The sequence below is a fragment of the Chamaea fasciata genome, unplaced genomic scaffold (genome assembly GCF_029207755.1).
Source record: "Chamaea fasciata isolate MVZ Bird 193981 ecotype frontalis unplaced genomic scaffold, bChaFas1.0.hap1 SCAF_14, whole genome shotgun sequence".
Taxonomy (NCBI): Eukaryota; Metazoa; Chordata; class Aves; order Passeriformes; family Sylviidae; genus Chamaea; species Chamaea fasciata.
The window spans coordinates 10,838,670-10,846,113 of NW_027094099.1; positions in this window are offsets into that span (position 1 = coordinate 10,838,670).

Sequence of the window (7,444 nt, forward strand, 5' to 3'; positions counted from 1 at the left end):
TCAGAGGTGCTTGCGTTTTCAAAACGCTGTCAAACCGCTGCAGAACTGAGGCGATTCCTTTTGCCATCTGCTGGGGTTGTGCTGTAACCACAGCGGCGATTTCCACGGCGGCGCTGCGAGCTGTTTTGTCACCGCTCCCGGCTTGTCAGCATTTATGGAAGCGTGTGGCTAAAAGAGGAATAGAACCTGTCACCGCTCTGCATTCAGGTTTATAATTAGGACAAAACTGAGACCAAGCAAATGTGGTCCGTTTCGCAGAACAAGTTTTTGAGAACCTTTAGCAAGATGGAAGCAATTTCAGCAGGGTAAACTATAGTGGGAAAGGGCACCAGAAGATATAGTGTACCAACCAGAAAGCAGCAGCTAGCTTTGCACAGAGGCTATGTTTAAAAATAAAATCATACTGCTGACTTAGAAGAATGGAGATATCATCTCTGCAGTTTTCTTGTCCCAAGGTGAACAAAGAAGGGAAGGAAGGAGAGCCCCACATTCTCTTGGTAGCTTAGGCACAGAGATGTGAAACACTGACACCTTGGGCACAAACGGATAATTTTCATTTAAGTGGGACTTTTTTTTTTTCAGTGATAGGATGACTTGGGTATTAATGAGCATTTCTGTCTCTGCTGTCTTTTTGCTTTTATCGTTCCGTGCTCACTCACAGGTTAATCTCTCAGCTGAGAGCCAACAGCCATGACTGCTCTGCTTAGAGAGAACCTTGTTTGCACAGTGTCAGTAACACTCGAGAGGAAGTTAATAGGGATGGAAGAGGGCTGAGGAAAAAGGGAAAGGTACACCAGAGAAGTAAAAGGAGGTCGGCTGGGGCAGACAAAAGTGTGTAAGACAGCTTCAGGGATGAGAAATGAGTCATAAGAAGGCAAAGCTGTGCAATGCAGGAAAAAAAAAAGGAAAGACTTGTCTGATGGTCTGAGAAAGGAGAGAGAAAATTAGGGGAAAGAAACAGAAATAAAATAAAACAAAAGTCAAAAAAAAAAAAAAAAAAACAAAACCAAACCAAAAAAACCCCACCAGGAAAGAAGACAAAGGCAAGGGACAAAGAAAAGGAGAATGTGACCAGGATGTCCATCTGATCTGTTCAGTTAAATGGCAAATGCACTACTTGAAACAGTTTTGAAAGTGAGAACTAAGAAAATATTAAGTAACGTATTTCTTTTTGACACTGAACTTGTGTTCATGTAGACAATGAGTTTCAGACATTGTTTCACCTTGTGATCTTTGTGCTATCTCCCTTGAAAAAGAAAAATCAGCCAGCTTTTCTGTGGCATTCTCAGTGGGTGGATCACAGCCATTTTTAAATGTGATGTCATGGGATTGTATTTGCCAGTCCAGATCAGAAATAATACACAATGCTTTTCTCAAAAGGGCTATACATGAATGTCACTAGAATGCCATCCTATTATTTGCTTTCTTAGTGTGTTCAGGTTTTGTCTAGGAAATGGAACAGAAATTAGCATAGAATAAAAAAATATTTATATAGCCAGTTCAAGAAGGCATTTTTTTTTGTTTGATCTTAGGTATCAAAATGGTTACAAATCAAGGGCTGCAAACAAAAGTTCAACAGTATTATATTATGTAGTTGCGAAGGTTGTCCTGATCTCTAGCCAGCAAAACAGAAGGTCAGGGAGTGTCTACACTTTTGAGCAGCTAATTTTCAAGCTCCACATAATAGCCTGAGCAAGCCCGCGCTGACCTGGTGCCTTTTTTTCTGCGGAAATTCATGAAGGAAGTGCTCTCCAAGTCTTGAGGTTCCTTCACCTGTCAGCAGGGAGAGAGAGGACAAAGTGTGTTTTCATGTACTGAAGAAGAAGCAAAGAATGCCGTGATCAAAGTGCAGGGATTTCTGAGATACCTGTGATGCCAGGGATGTCCCAGAGACACAGGAATGCCTGCCCAGTGGCCCTGGCCTCCCCTGCCCCTGAAACGGGGCCAGTTCTCAGAGAGCCATCGAAAAGGTTTAGGTTGCTAAGAGTATTGTTTTCAACCATTTGTTCCTGAAATGATTTAAATTCTCCTCCCTTTCCTTCTTTTCCCCACATGAACTCAGCTCTGTGTATGCTCCAAGGAGCTGTTTGTTGTTATGATCAGAGTTTTTGAGCTGGCACATATTTTCACAGTGATTAGCAATTGTTCTCATAAGCAGTGAGCATCCTTTCTCTGCTTCAGGAGGGAAGGGAATAATTCAGAGTAAATCACAGATTTGTTTCTGATTAAGCTTCCTGGCTGGGGCCATTTGATGACATATTTTCCTTTCCACGCTCAGTTAGACTCTTAAAATCCCCTACATCTGATCCATGCCAATGCTGTGAATGACAGACATATTACTGTTCCCATCACTGAATTACCAGTGGCATTACAGTTTCTCAAATGTATAATTTTAAATAACTACAGTTAATAACAACCACAAAAACAGTGTTGTATGCCTGGGCTTTTTCTTGTGGTTGTTATGGTTATCTTCTCTCTGGCTTGCATTAGCCTGTACTGTTGGGATGTGGGGTCTGTGGGCTCTGTGGCAGATAACAGATCCAGTTTTGGGAGCACAGGATCCACTCAGGCACAGAGAACTCAGTCTTAGATCTGAGTAACACAAAGGGCAGGGATTAAGTTTTATTCTTATGTCTTGTAAAGTGCCTATATAATGTTGATTTTAAAAAGTCATAATAAGAGAAACTGGTATTTTTTCTCTGGTATAAATTCACCTGTATTCTAAAACTGACCATGAGAATGCAACCTTCTCAGAATTTTAAAAATCCATATTAACTGATTGCGTTATCATTTATACAAGTAATTCTTGTATCTGAGCATTTTGTTTTGCATTTTCAGCTGTGCTGGCTAGCTGGCCTGAAGTATTAAGGTAATTATGTATTAAGGTAATTTTCAGAATTGTGGCTTAGAGATGTATACATCTGATACAAATGTGACATAGAAGTTTTTGAGGATTCCAGTTGTGGAAGTAGCTCTTTTATTTCTCATTTGGCACATTTATGCATTTCAAAAACATGCAGCAAGGGGCAACAGCAAAATTCACCACATCTTTTCTCTGAAAGTAATTATAAAACAAAACTGACTATTTAAGTCATAAAAGATTCTACTCACCACATACCTATTTTACATATAATTTCAAATACTGACATGACTGGTTCTTTGAAAAATGCTATACTTTGACATATATTTTAAGGAATTAAAAATATTCTGCTACTAAATAGCTAAAGAAGCAAAGGAGAGGAAATTATTTTATTTGTTATTACCATCATGTCTTTATGACTGACCAGTGGCTCTTTTGTGATGCTATTTACCTTTCAATCCCTGCTAAACGTGTTGAGGCACAGCAGTGTTCCAGACAGAATCCTTATTTCCTACACTTCTATCAGTGTATCTAGCTGGAAGCTTAATTTCCACATAATTAACGAGATTCTTACTGAGAAATTGCACTTGCCATTTCCAGTTTAAGACAAATAGTACAATTGACATGCTCCCTTTTAATATAATGCCTATTAATTCTACTCTGGCATGTCTTTTTTCCTCTGAATGTCATTGTTTGGTGAATAGAGAGGTTGCAGCACAAAAATCAGCTCTGTTTTTGAGGTACTGGTACTCAGATTTGTAAGTGGAATGGTCATGGATCACCAATTCCTCTTTGGATTCTGCTTTGGTGCTGTGATTGCTGTTGGTGAATCCCCCCAAATCCTCAGCAGATCATCAGCACATGGCCTCCTGACCCCCAGTGCATGCTATGTGAGCTGCATTGTGTTGCCTCTGATGCACCATGCAGTCTGAGATTTACAGCACAGCCTCACTTATTACCTGTTACACCCTCAGCTAACAAGAATTTCAGAAACAGAAGAGGCTGGCTTTAAAGTTGTTAGAGGACGGCAGCTATGCGTGGTCTAAGATGCTCTCTCAGCAAATTAACACATAACCAAAAGACCCAAACATGAAGCTTTTAATTCACCCCTTAATTCACCTTTTAATCCACCATCTTTATCTGGACTGTTGGTTACTGACTTCTCTTGCCTTAAAAACTCACTTGCATATACAGGAAAGTAGAGCCTCCAAAATGTATCAGCTTAGTTCCATAAAAATTGAATGACACAAGTTGTTTTGTAGCAGGATGGCATTTTGTAGCTGGCATCATAATGCAATGAAAGCCTGCTGCTTGGCAGAGCCCTGTGTGAACACATGAGCAGTGCTTCCAAGAGATATAAATAGTGTCTCTTAATCCTTGCATTGATCTTCATGAGCTTGCTTAAGGTTCAGCTACCTATGTTTGTTTAGATTACTGTGATTTTTGATTTAAAATTAAGACAAACATGTTTTAATATAATGTTAAACCCTACAAGTACTCATGATTTAATGGGCAGTTACTAAAGGTGAGAGCTGTTTCCCAGGCTAAAAGTAGACACAAAGACTTAATGGCCAGTTAATCTCCTACTTTGTAGCTGACCATTAATAAATTACCTATTTTTATACTCTCTACAGTATTCTTTTGCTGGCGCACTTACAAATGCCTTCTCAGTCCTGACATCAGAACTGATCTGCCACCATTTAGTGCAGAGACTGGAGAGAAACAACTTCCATATGATAAGAAGTGATTAATGTTCTAATCAAGAAGCCAACAAACATCAGCCCAAGCATATTTACTGCTCCTGAGCTGAGCTTTGCCCGCTGAGGGGCCACACAAGTGGAACTGGCTTCTTGATGTGGCCAGGATTCCCAGAGGAATCTGACATGTGGCATAAGGCTGATACTTGTGATTTGACACAGAGTTGGGTTGCCTGTTTTAAAATGACTATTTAGGCAGAAATCACATAGCTTCTGACACAAGAATGTTGCAGTGTGGTCAAGGATCACCAGTTTTGGCACTGTGCTGCTGAAGGGACTACCTTTCACATGAAACATAAGTTCAAAACTCTAGGAATCTCTCGTCGTCAATAAATATGATCCTCTGACAATTTCTGCATGGGAAGGAGTCTCCATTTTCTTATTTTCATTACTCCATTTTGCTTTCCTAAGCTTCACTGCAGTTTGTGCAGGATATATGCATTTTTCAATCTTATTCTGACATCTAATATTGCTAAATAGTTAAATAGTTGTTTGATTGTCTACAAGTTAGGGCATTCACATGTCTCATGATGATGTTACCATTTATAAAAAATGGGGGGGAAGGAAGGAAAAAAATATTTTGCAACATCAAGAAATGAATATAATTGAGTATGTGACAGAGAGCTGGGAGGTTACATTTATTCTGGTGACAGCAGCTTATCAACACTGCTTTCATGTAACACTTTGATTAGTAATTGTGTTGTTAAAGACACTCTATTCCTACCTTCATTTTTATATCACTGTTCTAGTACATGTGAATAGAGGGTGGTGTTACAAGCAGTTGAAGTTGAAGTTCTTCTTTCCCCTTCCTCCCCCACAAGAACACTTGGAGTTGTCAAAAAATGTATGTGTTAGTTTTTGAGGACTCCTGGTTTTTAAGTGAGGGTGTTGTTTGATCAGTGAGATGGTTTGCTCTTTGACTTAATTTCTAACTTAAGCCAAATTTTGAACTATTTGCCGTTGGGGAAGTTGGTCAGTGGTTTTGGACTGTGCCAACCAAGCAAGTTTTCCTTTTTCTCTAGAATTGGTTTCATCTGTAAAAATAAAGTCATCAAGAATGCTGGTGGTTTTATTTTCTTCCTAAAGCCTGAAATAGAAGCCAGGATATTTTGGCACAGAGCAGGAAGGCCAGAGTTAGAAGGAACTGTAGCAAGAAGAGATTTCTCATATGGAAAGTGTGGCACACGAGAATCCACATGTTCAGCACTATCATGGGTGGACTTGGGGGCCTCCTCTATCAGGACACAGAAAGGAACAATGGAGCTGGAAGGCTCACTAATATCTCTTTCATAGGGTGAGAGATTAAAAAGAAAGCAGAAAACATGCCCTTTGAACAAACATTTCAAATATCCCATTTCAGGGGTATCTTCTGCTATCAGATGCTCATAATTATTTTTATAATCAAAAGTGTATATATCTCAACACAAAAGACTCAAACAATGCATCTTTGCTGTTGATTTGCTATGTGATTACCAAAGGATGTGCCTTGACATTTTCTACTTGGAAGTTTAAATAGGACTTGAGGAACAAGCTGGATGCAAATCAGAGCTGGAATATGCTGGCAGAGTGGTGAGGAATAAGTTTCCCCTATAGTGTTTGACTTCAGGGACACAGGAACTGAGAAGCGAAGCTTGAGACATGAATCTTGAGACTGCACTGTGGCAGCTGCATACAAATAAGCAGCCTATACATTTGAAAGCTTGAGAAGTAAACCGGCTGTGCATTGAAAGGTAGGCATTTGGAGGTGGTAAATTTAGCCCTGACTCATCCAATGGCAATTTTGACACTTGGGTGGACTAAATTACTTTTAGGAGTTGCATCATGTTTTTACCAGATAGTTTGATTGAGCATGGTTTAACCCATTTGTATACCTATGGCCAGATTCTAGATCTTTCTCACTTGAAATAAAGATGCAAGAATTTGCTTGTGTAGAATATATAGGATGTAGATATGCTCTGGGTCACCAAGTTCCTTTCTGTGAGAGGTATGATATCAATTAGTCTATTGATTTTACTGTAAAACACTTAGGATACCCTTTATTGCTCATAGCTGTTTCTGAAAACTAGTGACAGTTTCTTCACAGCTTTGTCCTTCAAATTAAAGAGTTCTTTCCTCTCGCTGGTGTTAACTCCTCAGGTATTTGCAGAGAGCACTCCAAGCCAAGCTCTTCAGCCTTTCCTGACAGACAGGTGCCCTGTTTCCTCAGCCACCTTAGCAGTCCTCCTTTCTATCATTTCGACACAAAGGAGTCTGAATTGTGCCCATTATTGCAGAGGGTGTTTTACAGCGGTGTTAATTCTTCCAGAAAGAGCTTGCCTGGCATGCTGGAAGTGCATTTGCTGTTTTTTTTTTCAGGTAACACATTCTCACTTGCCAGTGTCCTGGAATTAAACGCTCAGTAACTTCTAGGAACAGCGGTTTTCATTTCTGTTTGCCTTGCACACAAGGCTCGTTCTAGCGCTGACACTTCAGTGTTGATGTTGAGCTATAGGCAAAGTTTGAAGCCAGAAAGAAAAGGCTGATGGATAAAGTCAAACATGTACCTTATTTTTGTTAGGGTTTTTTTGGCACTTAAATGGAAAAGATGAACTCTTTTTCCCCCCAGCCTTTTAAAAACGCTAATGTCCTTGTTCTTAACAACCCTGCTAAATACTGACGCAAAAGACAGGCATAATTTTTTTACGGGTTTCTCAGGGAGTTCCGCACTAGCCAGACCAAGGGACCCTCTCTCCCTCCACCATCTCTCATGAGACCGGATCTCTTCGCGGGACCCCGCGCCCCGGCTGTGGCCGACCCGGTTCCTCGCCGTGCATTCAGCCCGCAGTTA